A 24,358-nucleotide genomic window follows, 5' to 3' on the forward strand; every position below is an offset into this window, starting at 1 on the left:
TCTCCCTGCCTCCTCCTCCACGCACCTCTCCCAGTCTCCTCCTCCACACACCTCTCCCAGTCTCCTCCTCCACACACCTCTCCCAGCCTCCTCCTCCACACACCTCTTCCAGCCTCCTCCTCCACACACCTCTCCCAGCCTCCTCCTCCACACACCTCTCCCAGCCTCCTCCTCCACACACCTCTCCCAGCCTCCTCCTCCACACACCTCTCCCAGCCTCCTCCTCCACACACCTCTCCCAGCCTCCTCCTCCACACACCTCTCCCAGCCTCCTCCTCCACACACATTCACAGCCATCACACACACACACTTCCACCAGCTTCCACCATTGAAATCTTAACATGTAAAATAATTGAGAAACTTTTATATAAACAGCTCTATTCCAGCGAAGTTAGATATCAGAGCTCGATAAATATATGTTGATTTCCCTAGAACTGACCACACTTGATAAATATTAGCGATATTTGAGATATATGAGTTTCAATCAATATCGCTTCAGGCCCCTTAAAAGCACCAATGATGCTCTTATAAATATATTTACCCTAATACATGCAGTACTTGACAAAAATGAGTAAGTACACCATAGGTCTGTTTGTTGACCTACCTAAGGCTTTTGGCGCTGTTAACCACAATAAACTTGTTCACCAACTCTAACCATATTGAGTCACAGGTAAGAGCCCTTCAGTACTTGTAGTCTTACCTCAGTGACAGGCAGCAAGCAGTATGTTTCAGTGAACGAGGCCACTTCTCCCACTCTCCCAATTAACATGGGTGTTCCTCAGGGTAGTATACTTTGTCCATTCCTCTTTCTCATATATATCAATGATCTTCCAAATACCACACAACATGTGAAGCCAATTCTGTTTGTTGATGATACAACCTTCATTTTCTCAAATGCTAATCCACTTATTCTAAATGCAGCCCATCCTCCTATTTTGGTAGTACTTATAATAACGGTGAGGATCGAAGTATATATACCGACAAACAACGAAATTAGAAAGTAAAAATAGGTACTGCTGAGTTGGACAAACCGGAAAACTATTTTTCACTTGTGTTGCATAGTCAAACTAAACCTAACCTGACCTTCTTAGGCCTAATACACTATATCTGATTTTGTTTTTGGCTTCATTTTTATATGAACTCCTTACTAGTCAGTATAATACTATCTAAAAGCTAAGTACGTACGAATTCGTGACTATTGACAATCATCACAATAGGTACTATCTAAACAGGAGGATGGGTTGTCTAAATGACACGTGAATACAGAGCTTAATCAAGTCCATTTGTGGTTGACTGTTAACAAACTTGTCCTTTACATTGACAAGACTTTTTACATTTAGCTCGCTAACAAGTCCAACAATCAAATTGATCTAAGAATTAGCAATACTCAAATTGTAAGCAGAGTAGATGGGAAGTTCCTTCGTGTTCACAGTGATAACAAACTAAATTTCAGTAGCCATATTCAAGATATTACCAAAAAGGTTTTTAAAACAATAGGCATTCTTTCCAAAGCCAGATACTATATTCCTCGCCCTGCTCTAGTTACTCTGATTTATTCACTAATTTATACATATCTCACCTATGGTGTCTGGGCCTGGAGGACCAACCCACCCTTAATTACCTCCTACCCCTAATTTCTCAACAAAAATCTGATATTAGAACAATCACAAATTCTAGTCCCAGACACCCGCTGGTGGCTGATCGGGCTGAACACTGGACGCGTGATCCTGAGGTCCAAGGTTCGATCCCGGGCGCCGGAGAGAAACAATGGGTAGAGTTTCTTTCACCCTGATGATCCTGTTACCTAGCAGCAAATAGGTACCTGGGAGTTAGTCAGCTACCACGGGCTGCTTCCTGGGGGTGGAGGCCTGGTCGAGGACCGGGCCGCAGGGACACTAAGCCCCGAAATCATCTCAAGATCTCAAGATAACCAGTCTGCTCTCTTAATGAAATCCATGAACATGTAAAATATCAAGTCACTGCACATACTCTCATACTCTCAAGTGTTATCTATATCTGTAAAACTCTGAATTGCAATGTCAATCCTGACCTGAAGGGCTTCCTAGAAGGCTGTGTTGTAACCCACAAGTTAGGAGGGAATATTAGGTAGAGAATCATTAATACAATCTATATATATAAAAATTTTAATGTTCGCTTGCTCAAAATCGCTAATATCCGAAAGTTTTCCACCGATTGCCTTGAAATTTTGACACAACGTTACATTCACTTACGAGCGTCTTTTTATATACCTACTATATAGATGTCACACACCTGTGAAAGGTAAAAACATGCTTTTTTAGAGAAACTGTCTTTTTCATGTGAGTTTTCACGTGAGGGAAATCTCCGAAACCTACTTACCGATTGTCTTGAAATTTTGACACAACGTTGCATTTAAATACACACGTGTTTTTATATACCTAATACACCTCTGACAGGTAAAAACATACTTTTCTTGGAAAAACAGTGCCATCTGGTACATGTAAAAGCAACACTCGCTATACTGAGTAGGTTACGATTCCATTTCAGTGTTTCCGATTGCAATGATATATTGAATTTTTAATTAATTAGGTTAATACCTAACCTTCTTAGTATGTTAAGATAAGCATCTTACTGATTCGTAATTACAATTTTTACTTAACCTATACCTATAATAGTTTAAGTAATAATTGTAATTACGAAGCAATAAGATGCTTATCTTAACATACTAAGAAGGTTAGGTAAGGTCGGTGTTTTCTATGAAGCTTTTCAAGGTTAAACTAGTATGTTAAGTATGTCATGTCAATTACAATTTTTACTTAACCTATACCTATAATAGTTTAAGTATTAATTGTAATTACGAAGCAATAAGATGCTTATCTTAACATACTAAGAAGGTTAGGTAAGGTCGGTGTTTTCTATGAAGCTTTTCAAGGTTAAACTAGTATGTTAAGTATGTCATGTCAATTACAATTTTTACTTAACCTATACCTATAATAGTTTAAGTAATAATTGTAATTACGAAGCAATAAGATGCTTATCTTAACATACTAAGAAGGTTAGGTAAGGTCGGTGTTTTCTATGAAGCTTTTCAAGGTTAAACTAGTATGTTAAGTATGTCACATATAATAATTGTAATTACGAAGCAATAAGATGCTTATCTTAACATACTAAGAAGGTTAGGTAAGGTCGGTGTTTTCTATGAAGCTTTTCAAGGTTAAACTAGTATGTTAAGTATGTCACATATACACATATTTAATAAGTCAATATTGACTATACGAAAGTGCGAGAAAGGGTTGTGCCATTTTTTTACTGACTTGCGGAGTGTTGCTATATTATTACTGGCTTGCGGAGTGTTGCCATCTGTAAAATATGTAAGATATTTTCAAACCGTTACCCAGTAGCTTTATTTTCAGCCCGTCTTCCAAACAAAGACCAAATGTGATTCCATGTATCCCCCAAACCCCCTCTTTATGAATGAAAAACGGGTTACACAAGACTCGCAACTGATTTGGTTCAAACACTTCTGGAACAAATGCTTCACTGACGAATTTTGTTCAAAACACAACTCTGTAAATGCTTCACCCACTTAGTACAAATACAAATAATCGCCAACAGAACCTAAACACCTAACCTAACCTAACCTATGCCTATATATGCAGAATATGTCAATATCTATATAAATAAAAATGTAACTGTTCGTTTGTTCATAATCGCTAATCTCCGAAAGTTCTTCACCGATTACTTTGAAATTTTCACACAACGTTCCATTCACATCCGAGCGGGTTTTAATATACATACTATATAGATGTCACATCTGTGACGGGAAAAAACGTGTTTTTTTTTTATCAAAACTGTGTTTTTCATGTGAGGGAAATCTTTAAAAGTTCTTCACCGATTGCTTTGAAATTTTAACACAACGTTCCATTCATATATGCGTGTGTTTTTATATACCTACTATATAGATACCACCCCTGTGACAAGTAAAAACATGTTTTCTATTAAAAAACAGTGCCATCTGTTGTTCGTAGGAGCAACACACGCTATTCTAAATATGAAACGATTCCATTTCAATGTTTCTGGTTGCATTGATAAATTTAATTTTCATAGATTTCGATTTATTTTCATTTTGATTTTGTTACTTTGAGTGACATTGTGTTGGAATTGAGCTGTGCTGTTTACCATACCATTCATTTCGTGAGTATAAGTATAGATGCCACACCTGTGACAGGTAAAAACAGTTTATTTTTTAAAGAAATAGCACCATCTGTTGCACATAAGAGCAACACACACTGTACTAAATATGTCACGATTCCATTTCGATGTTACCGATTGCACTGACAAATTGAAATTTCATAAATTTTGATTTATTTTCAATTTGATTTAATTGTTTTGAGTGACATTGTGATTCAATTGAGCTGTGCTGTTTACCATAACGTTCATTTCATGAGTATAAGTATAGATGCCACACCTGTGACAGGTAAAAACATGCTTTTTTTGAAAACCAGTGCCATATGTTGCACGTAAGAGCAATACTTGCTATACTAAATATGTTACAACCGATTTCATTGATAAATGGAATTTTCACAGATTTCGATTTATTTTCTTTGTATTTAATTATTTTGTGTGACATTATGTTGGAATTGAGCTGTGTTGTTTACCATGCCATTCATTTCGTGACTATAGTTTATGTTTGTATTTTTGTATTTTTTCATTTCGTTTTTTTGACTGTTTTTCTTATATTTCAATGATGGGAACATCAGATCATTTGATGTTCCCAATTTTCTGATGGGAACATTAGATCTTTTGGGAATGCATTGAACGAGGGAGTGGGGAATGGTGGAGAGGATGAGGGGACGGGAGTGGTGGATAGCGGGGAGGATGAGGGGACAGAGGAGGGAATAATGGTTGGGAGGGCGAGGGGTTAGGGGAGTTGGTGATGGTGGGAACGAGAGGACAAGGGAATGGAGAATGGTGGAGAGAACAAAGGGACAGGGGAGTGGGGGATATTGGAGATGATGTAGGGATGGGGGGAGGGAAGGTAGGGAGGACGAGGGATGGGGGAGATTGTTGGGAGAACAAGGGGATGGTGGTGTGGGGGAATGATTAGGAGGACGAGGGGACGCTGGAGTGGGGGATGGTGGGGAGTTCAAATAGACGGGGGAGGGGGGAATGGTGGGGCACAAGGTTGAATGGATGGGAGGACGAGGGGATGGAGGAGTGTGGAATGGTTGGGAGGACGAGGGAATGGAGGAGTGTGGAATGGTTGGGAGGACGAGGGAATAAGGGAGGGGGAATAGTGGGGAGGACTGGGAGACAGGGGAAGTCTGCTGTGGCCGGGTACAGCTAGTATTATAATACTAATCAATATTTGAGAAAATTCCCTGTTTTGAATATACAGCCTGTAAAAATTTATGAATGGTCTGTGGGGTCGACCGCGGGATCTAATGGACTTGAGTGGAGGACGGGTTGTTATTTTAGTAAACGGTGAATAATTTTAAGTATGGTGTGTACTTCCTCTCCTTCATATGTCTGTATGTTTGTCTGAGGTTACTGAGTACCACACAATGTGGAATAAGTTTCTGACTGGACGATATTACATACCACTGCACATGAAGAAATTATCTGGTCTCAGATGAGTACAGGTCTGATTGGCGACCTTGAAATTGATACTTGTTTGGCTGACAAGCTGGCCGAGTAATTCCTTGTTCTTCGTGCCTACGGGCATGGGAGTGGCCGGCTTACTTTACTTGCTATAGGGGCAAGGCTGGTTCATGGAATTCTAGCCCAGTGGGCGACTAAGGTGCTCCCCCTGGGTGTACAGTGGCACGTAGGGACGGGGGTATTACACAAAGTGAGGAATTCTAGAGTGTCAGAGTGCTGTGTCACTATAGAACGGTCATACGTTGAGTACATTAGAGGCTTTTCATTGACTTTTCAAGAAGAAAACGCTACAATAGCTTCACTCATATTTTCCCTTATAGTAAGTTTTTTGAGTTACTCATTTATTAAATTGCATATACTGAGTATTATGTACTTTCAGTATTTATTGTCATCTAATTTCTTACATTTATTTGTTCCAGAGTTTACTCATGTCCTTCATATTCTTAGTTCATTTTTTAGTGTTGGCTCCATTGACCTTAAATTACCATATTACTCTATGTTCTGTTATGTTTAAACAAAATGTTATGAGGAAGAATCCAGCTGCTTTACTAAAGTACATCTCCTATTTCCATTCTGTCTTTAATGTAAGTTAACTACTGTATTATTGCTACTACTAATGACTATTGTAATAGTCAACCCTACAACTTGTACATTACTCCTATGTTCTTGTACAAACATTCTTTTAAATAAATATTTTATTGTATTGTACTGTATTATGCCACCACACACAGGAATCATTCAATGTAGTAACACATAATGTAAGGAATCATTCAGAACTTTGCAAACCACATATATAAGACCAATCCTGCAGCATGCGGCCCCAGCATGGAACCCGTACCTTGTCAAACATAAGATGAAGCTGGAGAAAAGTCAGAGCTATGCGACTATATCAGTTCTATAACTATGAGCATGAGTTACGAGAAAAGGCTGAGCGAACTGCACCTCATGTCGCTAGAAGATAGAAGAGCTCGGGGAGACATGATAACTATATACAAAATTCTCGGGGAAATTGACAGGGTAGACAAGGATGGATTATTTAACACAGATGGTACACGCACAAGGGAGCAATTGTGGAAGTTGAGTACCAAAATGAGCCACAGTGACATTAGAAAGACCTTTTTCAGTATCAGAGTATTTAATAAATGGAATGCATTAGGAAGTTATGTGGTGGAAGATGATTCCAAACGCAGTTTTAAATGTAGATATGATATCTTTACACCAGCTGATTAAGAGTTGAGAGGCAAGTACACACCTTTCCCAGCCAGCTCCTAAACACACCTTTCCAAGCCTTCTTTTTCGACTCACACACACACACACACACACACACACAAACACACCTCTCACAAACTTCTTCACCACACACACACACACACACACACACACACACACAGGCTAGTAGACCAGCGTTGGAGTAGACCAGCGTTGGAGTAGACCAGCGTTGGTAGGAGACACACGCGATTAGCGAGGTCCACGAAATTCGTCAATTTATCGGGACATTGAAGGATTATTGAGGCTAGATCATAGTATTTGGCCTCTCGCAGTGTGTAGCTAGCAGGGTGCTTCATAGCATAGTCATATCGCTAGCGATAGTGCAAAAAAAAACAAAGTGTAACTAGTGGAATCACCGGTGCATACAGTGTGGAGGACCGCGTAGTGACCTGACCTGACCTGACCTGACGGCCAGGTGGGACGGCCCGCCGTGGAACTGCTGACTGTGTTTGTTGGGTGGTGACTGTGACTTAAGAGATTTGTGTAGAAAAGAATCGACATCGTCAATCTACTAGCAGTTAGAGAATCACCAAGTGGAAAGGCGACGACGGAGCACCATCGTCAACCATACATCATCATTACTCATCTAGTTGTGTGAGCGGGAAACAGACTGGTATGTACCCCCTCTCTGGTCAAGTTATCAGGTGTACAGTGTGAGGTAAAATATTATCAAATTCTTGTTCAGGAGGGTATATATATTACTAAATCTCGGAGTGGCTCATTCTGGGTAGAAGTTACCGCTTACAGAAACTAGTGACACACGCACACGCACGCACGCACACACACGCACACACAGGCTAGAAGGGATTAACACCTTTTGTGGAAAGGAGATAAAACCTCTCATAATCCACCCCCCTCTCTTACCCCTACTCTTCCCCCCTCTCTTACCTGCTGTAAGCTGAACACCTCACCTCCTCTTTACCCCATCCCACGCGCACACATGTTCTCTCTCTCTCTCTCTCTCTCTCTCTCTCTCTCTCTCTCTCTCTCTCTCTCTCTCTCTCTCTCTCTCTCTCTCTCTCTCTCTCTCTCTCTCTCTCTCTCTCTCTCTCTCTCTCTCTCTTGCTCTCTCTCTTGACAAGGGGCAAAATGGCAGGAGGCCGCAAAAGGGACACGGGAAGCAGCCAGGGAGATCAAACAAAGGAAGTGCTAACCCAAGTTCTGGAGGAATTCAGGAGGGAGATGAATGAAATGAGGATTACAATTAACAATCTGCAAAGTGAGCTAGCGTCAGCAAGGGAGGAGATCAAATCTCTCACAAAGAAAAATAAAGGGACCGAGCATCAGATTATCATCCAAAGGGAAGGTGGGAATGTTACATTGGAAGGAAATGCCTCTGTACTGATACATTTGCGGATATACTGAAAAAGAGCTCAGAAGCAATGGACACAGTGAGGGAGGTAGCGATGCAAGCAGCTACGTCACAGGAAGCAGCAAGGTGCACCACTCAACTGCTGGAGAGAAAAAGATCAGTGGTAGTTGTAGGCATCAAAAAACAGGAAGGATCCAACAGGCAAGAATGGAATGGCAAGGATAGAGAGGCAGTACATGGGCTACTGAAGGGGTTACAGATGGAAGGGGCTGTACATAACATTGAGAAGGTTTTCAGGTTGGGCTGGTACAACAAGGCCAGAAACCGACTTGTAAAGGTGGTGTTTACAAATGAAACCACGAAGGAGGACATTCTCGAAAGAAAGAGTCGTCTGCAACATATGGAGGGATACAAAAATGTATTCCTGCAGAGGGACAGGACGAAGGAGGAGAGAGCCAGGGCAGCAGAGGCAAGGAGGAAGAGCAGGAAGAGAGAAGCAAACCAGGAAATCACAGCCCTCAACACAACAGTCCCAGAGACAAGAGAGGAACCCAAAACCAGCATCCCAGGAACACCAGAGGGGAGGGCAACACCACCACCCCCCTCTGCATAGAAACCCTCCCTTCCCCTCACCCTACCTGCCCCCACCCCCCCCCCCCTCCCTCCCCCCCCCCACCCCATTCTGACCCTGACACCCTTTCCCCATTCCCATCATGTCCCCCCTCCCACCTTTCCCCCCTCCCCCTTCATCCCATACCCTCCCTATCCCTCCTCCCTTCTCACCCCGTATCCTCCATGTCCCCCCTACCTCCTTAACCCACACCTTACCTATTCCCCCTTCCCTTAAACCCCACCCCCCACCCCAAAATCCTCTGAGACCCTGCAAACCACCTCACAGATCCTCTCACCCACGGAACAGCTTCCCACACCAGCAGAATGCTCGCCAAGAAAGGGACATGAAAATGAACAGAAGAAAGTGAGCTTCAAGGCGATGTACACTAACATAGATGGGATTTCAAATAAAACAAGTGAACTTGGAGAATGGGCACTAGAAGAAACCCCAGACATAATAGCACTCACAGAAACAAAGTTAACGAAAATCATAACAAACGCAGTGTTTCCACAGGGCTACTATGTAGTGAGGAAAGAGAGAGAAGGGAGAGGAGGAGGTGGTGTAGCTTTGCTACTAAGAGAAGGTTGGAGTTTCGAAGAGATGGTGATTCAGAACTGTGAAGGTTTCAGTGACTACATATCAGGCACCATAGCAACTGGAGGACAGAAAATTATAGAAGTAGTCATATATAACCCCCCACCGAATGACAGAAGACCCAGACAGTAATATAATAAAAACAACTTGGCCACCATCAATATAATAGAGAGAGCAGCTTCTGTGGCTAGCAGGAACGGATCCAGACTTCTAATCATGGGAGACTTCAACCATGGGAAGATTGATTGGGGGAACAGAGACCCACATGGAGGCCCAGACACATGGAGAGCTAAGCTGCTGGATGTGGCAACAAGAAACTTTCTAAGTCAACACGTCAAGGGACCGACAAGAATGAGAGGAGGGGATGAACCAGCCTTGCTTGATCTGATATTTACCCTAAATGAGTCGGATATAAGGGAAGTTAAGTTGGAAGCCCCCTTAGGAATGAGTGATCATAGTGTATTGAGCTTTGAGAACCTGGTTGAGCTGGGAATTATCACCCCCGAAAAGGAACTGGGAACCAAAGGGCTGGCGTACCGAAAGGGAAACTATGAGGAAATGAATAAATTCCTATGGGATATACATTGGGACACAGAACTCGGAAACAAGTCCGTACAAGACATGATGGACTATGTCACCCAAAAATGTGAGGAGGCTGTAAGCAGGTTTGTCCCAGCCCGACAGGAAAAAACTGAGAAGCAAAGGAAGAATCCGTGGTTTAATAAGGAATGTATGAAAGCAAAGGAGCTGAACAACAGGGCATGGAGGAACTTCCGTAATAACAGAACACCAGTAAGTAGAGAGAGATACCAGAGAACCAGGAACGAGTATGTCAGTGTGAGAAGAGCAGCTGAGAAAAGGTATGAAAATGATATAGCAAATAAAGCCAAGACTGAACCAAAGCTACAATACAGTCACATCAGGAGGAAGACAACAGTGAAGGAACAGGTGATGAAACTTAGGGTGGGCGAGGACAGGTACACAGAGAATGACAAAGAGGTGTGTGGAGAACTCAACAAAAGGTTCCAGGAGGTCTTTACAATAGAACAGGGAGATGTCGCGGGGCTAGAAGAGGTGGCAGCAAACCAGGTGACCTTGGATAGGTTCGAAATTACAAGAGATGAGGTCAAGAAGCACCTATTGGAGCTGGATGTGAGAAAAGCTGTTGGGCCGGATGGAATCTCGCCATGGGTATTGAAAGAGTGTGCAGGAGCACTTTGCCTACCACTCTCCATAGTGTATAGTAGGTCACTGGAAACGGGGGACCTACCAGAAATATGGAAGACTGCTAATGTAGTACCAATATACAAAAAGGGTGACAGACAAGAGGCACTGAACTACAGGCCAGTGTCCTTAACTTGTATACAATGCAAGGTGATGGAGAAGATTGTGAGAAAAAACCTAGTAACACATCTGGAGAGAAGAGACTTCGTGACAACCCATCAACATGGGTTCAGGGAGGGTAAATCTTGCCTTACAGGCTTGATAGAATTCTACGATCAGGTGACAAAGATTAAACAAGAAAGAGAAGGGTGGGCGGACTGCATTTTTTTGGACTGTCGGAAAGCCTTTGACACAGTACCCCATAAAAGGTTGATGCATAAGCTGGAGAAACAGGCAGGAGTAACTGGTAGGGCGCTCCAGTGGATAAGGGAGTACCTAAACAATAGGAAGGAGAGAGTTACAGTGAGGGGTGAGACCTCAGACTGGCGTGAAGTCACCAGTGGAGTCCCACAGGGCTCTGTACTTGGACCTATCCTGTTTCTGATATATGTAAATGATCTCCCAGAGGGTATAGGCTCATTCCTCTCAATGTTTGCTGACGACGCCCAAAATTATGAGAAGGATTAAGACAGAGGAGGACAACTTGAGGCTTCAAGAAGAGCTGGATAAGCTGCAGGAATGGTCGAACAAATGGCTGTTAGAGTTTAATCCAAGCAAATATAATGTAATGAAGATAGGGGTAGGAAGCAGGAGACCAGATACAAAGAATCACTTGGGAGATGAAATACTTCAAGAGTCAGAGAGAGAGAAAGACCTGGGGGGTTGATATCACGCCAGACCTGTCCCCTGAAGCTCATATCAAGAGGATAACATCACCAGCATATGACAGGTTGGCTAACATAAGAACGGCCTTTAGAAACTTGTGAAAGGAATCTTTCAGAACATTATATACCACATATGTCAGACCAATCCTGGAGTATGCGGCACCAGCATGGAGTCCATATCTAGTCAAGCATAAGACTAAAAGGGAAAAGGTTCAAAGCCACCAGACTAGTACCCGAGCTGAGAGGTATGAGCTACGAGGAGAGACTACGGGAATTAAACCTCACTTCGTTGGAAGACAGAAGAGTTAGGTGGGACATGATCACCACATTCAAGATTCTGAAGGGAATTGATAGGGTAGATAAAGACAGTCTATTTAACACAAGGGGAACACGCACAAGGGGACACAGGTGGAAACTGAGTGCCCAAATGAGCCACAGAGATATTTGAAAGAACTTTTTTAGTGTCAGAGTGGTTGACAAATGGAATGCATTAGGAAGTGATGTGGTGGAGGCTGACTCCATACAGAGTTTCAAGTGTAGATATGACAGAGCCCGATAGGCTCAGGAATCTCTACACCTGTTGATTGATGGTTGAGAGGCGGGACCAAAGAGCCAGAGCTCAACCCCCGCAAACACAACTAGGTGAACTAGGTGAGTACACACACACCTCTCCCAGCCTGCTTCCCCACACACACACACACCTCTCCCAGCCTTCTTCACCACACACACACTCACTCCTCTCCCAGTCTTCTTCACCACCCAGCAAACAATTTTAGGTTGCCACAACATATCTGGAAAGTATTTGAAAGTATTGGAAACGTTTGTTTTATCGTATCAGATACGATATTGTGTGTGGACTTAAATAGGTTTCCAAAACTTATAACCAAGACATATGTATCTAACACTAATTTGTGATGTTGTGGCAACTTACACTCCTAACATGAGTCATTCATAATCCATTCATACACCAATATGAATCTCTTGTGAAAGGTTTGAGCCTTATCTGAACCATTTTCACATCTTTGTGTTTAAAGTTAAATTTCTTGAAATTAAATTATTTTATATTATATTATTATTTTTATTATATTTTATTTTATAATTTATTATTATTTTTCTTATATTTTTTTATATTATATTAGTGTTTTCAATTTAAATATTAAAACCAATTTAAGGGTAAAAAAATCAAATAATTTATATTTCTTTTATTATTTACTAACAAATCAGCAAAAATACAAAAACATATGACCTATATAATTATATATATATATATATATATAAATAATTTATATAATATATATATATATATATATATATATATATATATATATATATATATATATATATATATATATATATATATATATATATATATATTAGTGTAATACATAAGAATGTAGTGTAATAGTATATATATTATATATTATATATATATATATATTTATATATAAATAATATATTTATATATAAATAATATATTTACATATAAATAATATATTTATATATAAATAATATATATATATATAAATAATATATATATATATATATAAATAATATATATATAAATAATATATATATAAATAATATATATATATAAATAATATATATATATATATAAATAATATATATATAATATATATATATATAAATAATATATATATAATATATATATATAAATAATATATATATGATAACCATCTTTGTAACCTATATGTAACTCCCTCTTTGTAACAAAGTTCAAATAAAGCAAATATATGTGTACATACAAAAGAATGGGGGTGGTAGAAGATAATATTAGTGTTTAGTGAGTGACCACAAGGTCTCCTCTGAATACTTTTTATTTTCTTCTCCGAGGCTATGGGTCCCCACATTGGCACCAGGGGTCTTCCTCACAAACTTTTTATATAATATATATATATATATAAATAATATATATATAAAGGTAAAACTAGCTAGTTATACGTAGATATATGATAACTAACCAACCCTACCAAACCTAACCTAATATATATATATAAATATATATATATATATATATATATATATATATATATATATATATATATATATATATATATATATATATATATATATATATATATATATATAAATATATATATAAATATATATATAAATATATATATATAAATATATATATATATATATATATATATATATATATATATATATATATATATATATATATATATATAAATATATATATATATATATAAATATATATATATATATATATATATATATATATATATATATATATAAATATATATATATATATATAAATATATATATATATATATAAATATATATATAAATATATATATATAAATATATATATATAAATATAAATATATATATATAAATATAAATATATATATATAAATATAAATATATATATATAAATATAAATATATATATAAATATAAATATATATATAAATATATATATATATATAGGTTATATATATATATATATATATATATATATATATATATATATATATATATATATATATATATATATATATATATATATATATATATATTTTATTAATGATATATATACATATATACACACAGAAACAAAGATTCTTCTATATAGACATTAGAGAAGATTCAGCGGTATGCCATGCACCAGGCTCTCCGCTATTTTCATTATTCGTCATCCGACTCTGCTATGTGATGCACATGTATTCTTGCTTCACCACCCTGTAATGAAATATTGTTTGTTACTAATTGTTTTCAATAATACATTATTTTATTATATAATATTTAATTTATTAATTAAAAACCCTTTCCATATTATAGAAAAAAACTAAAAGAATCTATATAAAACCATAGAATAGAATAGACTAATAGAATAGAATATATATATCATATATATATTTATATAAATAAATATATATATATATAAATATATGTATATATATTTATATATATATATATTATTATATCCTGTATTATTCCTGTATTATTCCATTATTACCAGTAGGCAGTCTACTGTATTTTATCAAACCGTTATTAGTATAATAGATCTCGTAATAATTTTGCAAAAATAATGGCATTTACTATTTTTAAAAGATTATTAGCAAATTTACAGAAATGGTGCATTCGGAAGACAAAACCGTGGTAGACATGGTTGGAACAAGTTAGGTGAGAGGGTGGTGGAGGCCAAAACCATAATCATAATCATCTGTATCAAACCTTATTACAGGTAAAACCAGTAGGCAGTCTACTGTATTTTATCAAACCGTTATTAGTATAATAGATCTCGTAATAATTTTGCAAAAATAATGGCATTTACTATTTTTAAAAGATTATTAGCAAATTTACAGAAATGGTGCATTCGGAAGACAAAACCGTGGTAGACATGGTTGGAACAAGTTAGGTGAGAGGGTGGTGGAGGCCAAAACCATAATCATAATCATCTGTATCAAACCTTATTACAGGTAAAACCAGTAGGCAGTCTACTGTATTTTATCAAACCGTTATTAGTATAATAGATCTCGTAATAATTTTGCAAAAATAATGGCATTTACTATTTTTAAAAGATTATTAGCAAATTTACAGAAATGGTGCATTCGGAAGACAAAACCGTGGTAGACATGGTTGGAACAAGTTAGGTGAGAGGGTGGTGGAGGCCAAAACCATAATCATAATCATCTGTATCAAACCTTATTACAGGTAAAACCAGTAGGCAGTCTACTGTATTTTATCAAACCGTTATTAGTATAATAGATCTCGTAATAATTTTGCAAAAATAATGGCATTTACTATTTTTAAAAGATTATTAGCAAATTTACAGAAATGGTGCATTCGGAAGACAAAACCGTGGTAGACATGGTTGGAACAAGTTAGGTGAGAGGGTGGTGGAGGCCAAAACCATAATCATAATCATCTGTATCAAACCTTATTACAGGTAAAACCAGTAGGCAGTCTACTGTATTTTATCAAACCGTTATTAGTATAATAGATCTCGTAATAATTTTGCAAAAATAATGGCATTTACTATTTTTAAAAGATTATTAGCAAATTTACAGAAATGGTGCATTCGGAAGACAAAACCGTGGTAGACATGGTTGGAACAAGTTAGGTGAGAGGGTGGTGGAGGCCAAAACCATAATCATAATCATCTGTATCAAACCTTATTTCAGGTAAAACCAGTAGGCAGTCTACTGTATTTTATCAAACCGTTATTAGTATAATAGATCTCGTAATAATTTTGCAAAAATAATGGCATTTACTATTTTTAAAAGATTATTAGCAAATTTACAGAAATGGTGCATTCGGAAGACAAAACCGTGGTAGACATGGTTGGAACAAGTTAGGTGAGAGGGTGGTGGAGGCCAAAACCATAATCATAATCATCTGTATCAAACCTTATTACAGGTAAAACCAGTAGGCAGTCTTCTGTATTTTATCAAACCGTTATTAGTATAATAGATCTCGTAATAATTTTGCAAAAATAATGGCATTTACTATTTTTAAAAGATTATTAGCAAATTTACAGAAATGGTGCATTCGGAAGACAAAACCGTGGTAGACATGGTTGGAACAAGTTAGGTGAGAGGGTGGTGGAGGCCAAAACCATAATCATAATCATCTGTATCAAACCTTATTTCAGGTAAAACCAGTAGGCAGTCTACTGTATTTTATCAAACCGTTATTAGTATAATAGATCTCGTAATAATTTTGCAAAAATAATGGCATTTACTATTTTTAAAAGATTATTAGCAAATTTACAGAAATGGTGCATTCGGAAGACAAAACCGTGGTAGACATGGTTGGAACAAGTTAGGTGAGAGGGTGGTGGAGGCCAAAACCATAATCATAATCATCTGTATCAAACCTTATTACAGGTAAAACCAGTAGGCAGTCTACTGTATTTTATCAAACCGTTATTAGTATAATAGATCTCGTAATAATTTTGCAAAAATAATGGCATTTACTATTTTTAAAAGATTATTAGCAAATTTACAGAAATGGTGCATTCGGAAGACAAAACCGTGGTAGACATGGTTGGAACAAGTTAGGTGAGAGGGTGGTGGAGGCCAAAACCATAATCATAATCATCTGTATCAAACCTTATTACAGGTAAAACCAGTAGGCAGTCTACTGTATTTTATCAAACCGTTATTAGTATAATAGATCTCGTAATAATTTTGCAAAAATAATGGCATTTACTATTTTTAAAAGATTATTAGCAAATTTACAGAAATGGTGCATTCGGAAGACAAAACCGTGGTAGACATGGTTGGAACAAGTTAGGTGAGAGGGTGGTGGAGGCCAAAACCATAATCATAATCATCTGTATCAAACCTTATTACAGGTAAAACCAGTAGGCAGTCTACTGTATTTTATCAAACCGTTATTAGTATAATAGATCTCGTAATAATTTTGCAAAAATAATGGCATTTACTATTTTTAAAAGATTATTAGCAAATTTACAGAAATGGTGCATTCGGAAGACAAAACCGTGGTAGACATGGTAGGAACAAGTTAGGTGAGAGGGTGGTGGAGGCCAAAACCATAATCATAATCATCTGTATCAAACCTTATTACAGGTAAAACCAGTAGGCAGTCTACTGTATTTTATCAAACCGTTATTAGTATAATAGATCTCGTAATAATTTTGCAAAAATAATGGCATTTACTATTTTTAAAAGATTATTAGCAAATTTACAGAAATGGTGCATTCGGAAGACAAAACCGTGGTAGACATGGTTGGAACAAGTTAGGTGAGAGGGTGGTGGAGGCCAAAACCATAATCATAATCATCTGTATCAAACCTTATTACAGGTAAAACCAGTAGGCAGTCTACTGTATTTTATCAAACCGTTATTAGTATAATAGATCTCGTAATAATTTTGCAAAAATAATGGCATTTACTATTTTTAAAAGATTATTAGCAAATTTACAGAAATGGTGCATTCGGAAGACAAAACCGTGGTAGACATGGTTGGAACAAGTTAGGTGAGAGGGTGGTGGAGGCCAAAACCATAATCATAATCATCTGTATCAAACCTTATTACAGGTAAAACCAGTAGGCAGTCTACTGTATTTTATCAAACCGTTATTAGTATAATAGATCTCGTAATAATTTTGCAAAAATAATGGCATTTACTATTTTTAAAAGATTATTAGCAAATTTACAGAAATGGTGCATTCGGAAGACAAAACCGTGGTAGACATGGTTGGAACAAGTTAGGTGAGAGGGTGGTGGAGGCCAAAACCATAATCATAATCATCTGTATCAAACCTTATTACAGGTAAAACCAGTAGGCAGTCTACTGTATTTTATCAAACCGTTATTAGTATAATAGATCTCGTAATAATTTTGCAAAAATAATGGCATTTACTATTTTTAAAAGATTATTAGCAAATTTACAGAAATGGTGCATTCGGAAGACAAAACCATGGTAGACATGGTTGGAACAAGTTAGGTGAGAGGGTGGTGGAGGCCAAAACCATAATCATAATCATCTGTATCAAACCTTATTACAGGTAAAACCAGTAGGCAGTCTACTGTATTTTATCAAACCGTTATTAGTATAATAGATCTCGTAATAATTTTGCAAAAATAATGGCATTTACTATTTTTAAAAGATTATTAGCAAATTTACAGAAATGGTGCATTCGGAAGACAAAACCGTGGTAGACATGGTTGGAACAAGTTAGGTGAGAGGGTGGTGGAGGCCAAAACCATAATCATAATCATCTGTATCAAACCTTATTACAGGTAAAACCAGTAGGCAGTCTTCTGTATTTTATCAAACCGTTATTAGTATAATAGATCTCGTAATAATTTTGCAAAAATAATGGCATTTACTATTTTTAAAAGATTATTAGCAAATTTACAGAAATGGTGCATTCGGAAGACAAAACCGTGGTAGACATGGTTGGAACAAGTTAGGTGAGAGGGTGGTGGAGGCCAAAACCATAATCATAATCATCTGTATCAAACCTTATTACAGGTAAAACCAGTAGGCAGTCTACTGTATTTTATCAAACCGTTATTAGTATAATAGATCTCGTAATAATTTTGCAAAAATAATGGCATTTACTATTTTTAAAAGATTATTAGCAAATTTACAGAAATGGTGCATTCGGAAGACAAAACCGTGGTAGACATGGTTGGAACAAGTTAGGTGAGAGGGTGGTGGAGGCCAAAACCATAATCATAATCATCTGTATCAAACCTTATTACAGGTAAAACCAGTAGGCAGTCTACTGTATTTTATCAAACCGTTATTAGTATAATAGATCTCGTAATAATTTTGCAAAAATAATGGCATTTACTATTTTTAAAAGATTATTAGCAAATTTACAGAAATGGTGCATTCGGAAGACAAAACCGTGGTAGACATGGTTGGAACAAGTTAGGTGAGAGGGTGGTGGAGGCCAAAACCATAATCATAATCATCTGTATCAAACCTTATTACAGGTAAAACCAGTAGGCAGTCTACTGTATTTTATCAAACCGTTATTAGTATAATAGATCTCGTAATAATTTTGCAAAAATAATGGCATTTACTATTTTTAAAAGATTATTAGCAAATTTACAGAAATGGTGCATTCGGAAGACAAAACCGTGGTAGACATGGTTGGAACAAGTTAGGTGAGAGGGTGGTGGAGGCCAAAACCATAATCATAATCATCTGTATCAAACCTTATTACAGGTAAAACCAGTAGGCAGTCTACTGTATTTTATCAAACCGTTATTAGTATAATAGATCTCGTAATAATTTTGCAAAAATAATGGCATTTACTATTTTTAAAAGATTATTAGCAAATTTACAGAAATGGTGCATTCGGAAGACAAAACCGTGGTAGACATGGTTGGAACAAGTTAGGTGAGAGGGTGGTGGAGGCCAAAACCATAATCATAATCATCTGTATCAAACCTTATTACAGGTAAAACCAGTAGGCAGTCTACTGTATTTTATCAAACCGTTATTAGTATAATAGATCTCGTAATAATTTTGCAAAAATAATGGCATTTACTATTTTTAAAAGATTATTAGCAAATTTACAGAAATGGTGCATTCGGAAGACAAAACCGTGGTAGACATGGTTGGAACAAGTTAGGTGAGAGGGTGGTGGAGGCCAAAACCATAATCATAATCATCTGTATCAAACCTTATTACAGGTAAAACCAGTAGGCAGTCTACTGTATTTTATCAAACCGTTATTAGTATAATAGATCTCGTAATAATTTTGCAAAAATAATGGCATTTACTATTTTTAAAAGATTATTAGCAAATTTACAGAAATGGTGCATTCGGAAGACAAAACCGTGGTAGACATGGTTGGAACAAGTTAGGTGAGAGGGTGGTGGAGGCCAAAACCATAATCATAATCATCTGTATCAAACCTTATTACAGGTAAAACCAGTAGGCAGTCTTCTGTATTTTATCAAACCGTTATTAGTATAATAGATCTCGTAATAATTTTGCAAAAATAATGGCATTTACTATTTTTAAAAGATTATTAGCAAATTTACAGAAATGGTGCATTCGGAAGACAAAACCGTGGTAGACATGGTTGGAACAAGTTAGGTGAGAGGGTGGTGGAGGCCAAAACCATAATCATAATCATCTGTATCAAACCTTATTACAGGTAAAACCAGTAGGCAGTCTACTGTATTTTATCAAACCGTTATTAGTATAATAGATCTCGTAATAATTTTGCAAAAATAATGGCATTTACTATTTTTAAAAGATTATTAGCAAATTTACAGAAATGGTGCATTCGGAAGACAAAACCGTGGTAGACATGGTTGGAACAAGTTAGGTGAGAGGGTGGTGGAGGCCAAAACCATAATCATAATCATCTGTATCAAACCTTATTACAGGTAAAACCAGTAGGCAGTCTACTGTATTTTATCAAACCGTTATTAGTATAATAGATCTCGTAATAATTTTGCAAAAATAATGGCATTTACTATTTTTAAAAGATTATTAGCAAATTTACAGAAATGGTGCATTCGGAAGACAAAACCGTGGTAGACATGGTTGGAACAAGTTAGGTGAGAGGGTGGTGGAGGCCAAAACCATAATCATAATCATCTGTATCAAACCTTATTACAGGTAAAACCAGTAGGCAGTCTACTGTATTTTATCAAACCGTTATTAGTATAATAGATCTCGTAATAATTTTGCAAAAATAATGGCATTTACTATTTTTAAAAGATTATTAGCAAATTTACAGAAATGGTGCATTCGGAAGACAAAACCGTGGTAGACATGGTTGGAACAAGTTAGGTGAGAGGGTGGTGGAGGCCAAAACCATAATCATAATCATCTGTATCAAACCTTATTACAGGTAAAACCAGTAGGCAGTCTACTGTATTTTATCAAACCGTTATTAGTATAATAGATCTCGTAATAATTTTGCAAAAATAATGGCATTTACTATTTTTAAAAGATTATTAGCAAATTTACAGAAATGGTGCATTCGGAAGACAAAACCGTGGTAGACATGGTTGGAACAAGTTAGGTGAGAGGGTGGTGGAGGCCAAAACCATAATCATAATCATCTGTATCAAACCTTATTACAGGTAAAACCAGTAGGCAGTCTTCTGTATTTTATCAAACCGTTATTAGTATAATAGATCTCGTAATAATTTTGCAAAAATAATGGCATTTACTATTTTTAAAAGATTATTAGCAAATTTACAGAAATGGTGCATTCGGAAGACAAAACCAATTTTTCACTTTTGACAATTGAGCACCTGCTACATCCAGATTCTAGGGAGGAAAGGAAGGACGATCTTACTGGATCCCATAGCCTCTCCGAGGCACAAACCAGGCTTTTACATAACCCCCCCCCCCTGCACCCGAGCTTTTTAAAATAGTAAATGCCATTATTTTTGCAAAATTATTACGAGATCTATTATACTAATAACGGTAAATAAATAATAAATAGTAAATAAATCAAAATCAGTTACATTATTTTATCTTATTCATAGCATAAATGTTCTCGAAGATTACTAAAAAGAAATTGAATTAGACTACAGCAAATTGGCAAACTTTACCTTGTATCTGTTTCCACCGAGTTTGTTTGGGGCGTTCTTCAACATATCAGCAATACTTGTCTCAACATCTCTTTCAGTTGCATTAGTGTGGGTGTTGATACAGGCTTCTGGAAATTTATAAGAATTAATTAATATATATAATTATAATTCACTTTGCTATTCCCCATTCCACAGTCCTCTCGTCCTTCCCACTTCCCTGTCCCCACATCATCCCCACTATTCCCACTTCCCTGTCCCATCGTCCTCCTTACCATTTTCCCCTCCCCTGTCCTTCTTCCTCCCCCACCATCTCCCATTCACCTGTCCCTTTGTCCTCCCCAGCATTCCCCTGTCCCCACCATCCCCAACTCCCCAGTCCCCTCGTCCTCCCCACCATTACCCTCTCCTCTGTCCCCTCGTCTTCCCCACCATACCCCCCTCTCGTCCTCCCCACCATTCCAAACTACCTCATCCGATGCATTCTATAATGGTCTGATGCTTCCATCAGAAAATTGGGAACATCAAATGATCTGATATTCCCATCACTGAAAAATAAGAACAGCTAAAAAAATGAAATGAAAAAAATAAAAAAATAAACTATACTCATGAAATGAACAGTATGGTAAACAACACAGCTCAATTTCAATGCAATGTCACACAAAATTATTAAATCGAAATGAAAATAAATTGAAATCTATGAAAATTCAAATTATCAATACAATCGGAAATATTGAAATAATATCGCAACATAATATAGTGTGGGTTGCTCTTACGTGCAACAGACGGTGCTGTTTTTCAAAAAAGGCATGGTTTTACCTGTCACAAGTTTGGCATCTATACTTATACTCACGAAATGAACGAAATGAACAACAAGTTTGATTATCAAGGAAATATTGCATATATTATTGTCACATTAATACTGTGCAATATCTTATTACATTCCTGCTAAATAATTATAATTTGAAACAGGACAAAAAATCCCACATATATATAAAAACCAACATTAGAGATCACGAGGCCTAGGCCTCGCCTGTGACCACACATCCTGCCTCCCTGGCCTGCTACACTCACACACCTCACACTCTTAACTCTCTCATAATCACTCTCACTCTCTTACTCTGTCACTCTTACTCTCTGTCACTCTTACTCTCTGTCACTCTTACTCTCTGTCACTCTTACTCTCTGTCACTCTTACTCTCTGTCACTCTTACTCTGTCACTCTTACTTTGTTACTCTTACACTCTGTCACTCTTACTCTCTGTCACTCTTACTCTCTGTCACTCTTACTCTCTGTCACTCTTACTCTCTGTCACTCTTACTCCCTGTCACTCTTACTCTCTGTCACTCTTACTCTGTCACTCTTACACTCTGTCACTCTTACTCTCTGTCACTCTTACTCTCTGTCACTCTTACTCTCTGTCACTCTTACTCTCTGTCACTCTTACTCTCTGTCACTCTTACTCTCTGTCACTCTTACTCTCTGTCACTCTTACTCTCTGTCACTCTTACTCTCTGTCACTCTTACTCTGTCACTCTTACTCTCTGTCACTCTTACTCTCTGTCACTCTTACTCTGTCACTCTTACACTCTGTCACTCTTACACTCTGTCACTCTTACACTCTGTCACTCTTACACTCTGTCACTCTTACTCTCTGTCACTCTTACTCTCTGTCACTCTTACTCTCTGTCACTCTTACTCTCTGTCACTCTTACTCTCTGTCACTCTTACTCTCTGTCACTCTTACTCTCTGTCACTCTTACTCTCTGTCACTCTTACTCTCTGTCACTCTTACTCTCTGTCACTCTTACTCTCTGTCACTCTTACTCTCTGTCACTCTTACTCTGTCATTCTTACTCACTCTCAGTCACCCTTACCCATTCATACTCACTCTTTCACTCTTACTCTCATACTCTTACTCTCAATTACTCTTACTCTCAATTACTCTTACTCCCAATCACTCCTACTCCCAATCACTCCTACTCTCAATCACTCCTACTCTCATTCTTACTCTTACTCTAACTCCCAATCACTCTTACTCTCAATCACTCTTATTCTCATTCTTACTCTTACTCTCACTCTTACTCTTACTCCCAATCACCCTTACTCCCAATCACTCTTACTCTCAATCACTCTTACTCTCAATCACTCTTACTCTCAATCACTTACTTCTGTGTAGATGATTTGTGTTTGCTGGGCACACACACACACACACACTCACACCTCTCCCAGCCTTCTTCACCACACACACACACACACACTCACACCTCTCCCAGCCTTCTTCACCACACACACACACACTCACACCTCTCCCAGTCTTCTTCACCACACACACACACACACACTCACACCTCTCCAAGTCTTCTTCACCACACACACACACACACTCACACCTCTCCCAGCCTTCTTCACCACACACTCACACCTCTCCCAGTCTTCTTCACCACACACACACACACACACCTCTCCCAGCCTTTTTCACCACACACACACACACTCACACCTCTCCCAGTCTTCTTCACGACACACTCACACCTCTCCCAGCCTTCTTCAATACACACACACACACACACACACTCACACCTCTCCCAGTCTTCTTCACCACACACACACACACACACTCACACCTCTCCCAGCCTTCTTCACCACACACACACAAACACACTCACACCTCTCCCAGTCTTCTTCACCACACACTCACACCTCTCCCAGCCTTCTTCACCACACACACACACACACACTCACACCTCTCCCAGTCTTCTTCACCACACACACACACACACACTCACACCTCTCCCAGCCTTCTTCACCACACACACACACACACACTCACACCTCTCCCAGTCTTCTTCACG

General features: G+C 37.6%; 1 long non-coding RNA gene across 2 annotated transcripts in view; it reads right to left on the reverse strand.

The window, feature by feature from the left end:
• Positions 1-24,358, reverse strand: part of LOC138367724 (uncharacterized) — a 151,119-nt gene that overhangs the window by 45,139 nt on the left and 81,622 nt on the right. The window contains exons 3-4 of one of the 2 annotated variants that reach the window (XR_011229416.1): positions 21,527-21,633; positions 14,068-14,199 (exon numbers count right to left, since the gene is read on the reverse strand). The exons of the other annotated variant lie outside the window; for it this stretch is intronic. This is a non-coding gene — a long non-coding RNA (uncharacterized lncRNA). Of the gene's footprint in view, positions 1-14,067; positions 14,200-21,526; positions 21,634-24,358 lie in introns of those variants that run through there. 2 annotated transcript variants of the gene reach the window in all.

Source organism: Procambarus clarkii, chromosome 23, assembly GCF_040958095.1.
Source record: "Procambarus clarkii isolate CNS0578487 chromosome 23, FALCON_Pclarkii_2.0, whole genome shotgun sequence".
NCBI lineage: Eukaryota > Metazoa > Arthropoda > Malacostraca > Decapoda > Cambaridae > Procambarus > Procambarus clarkii.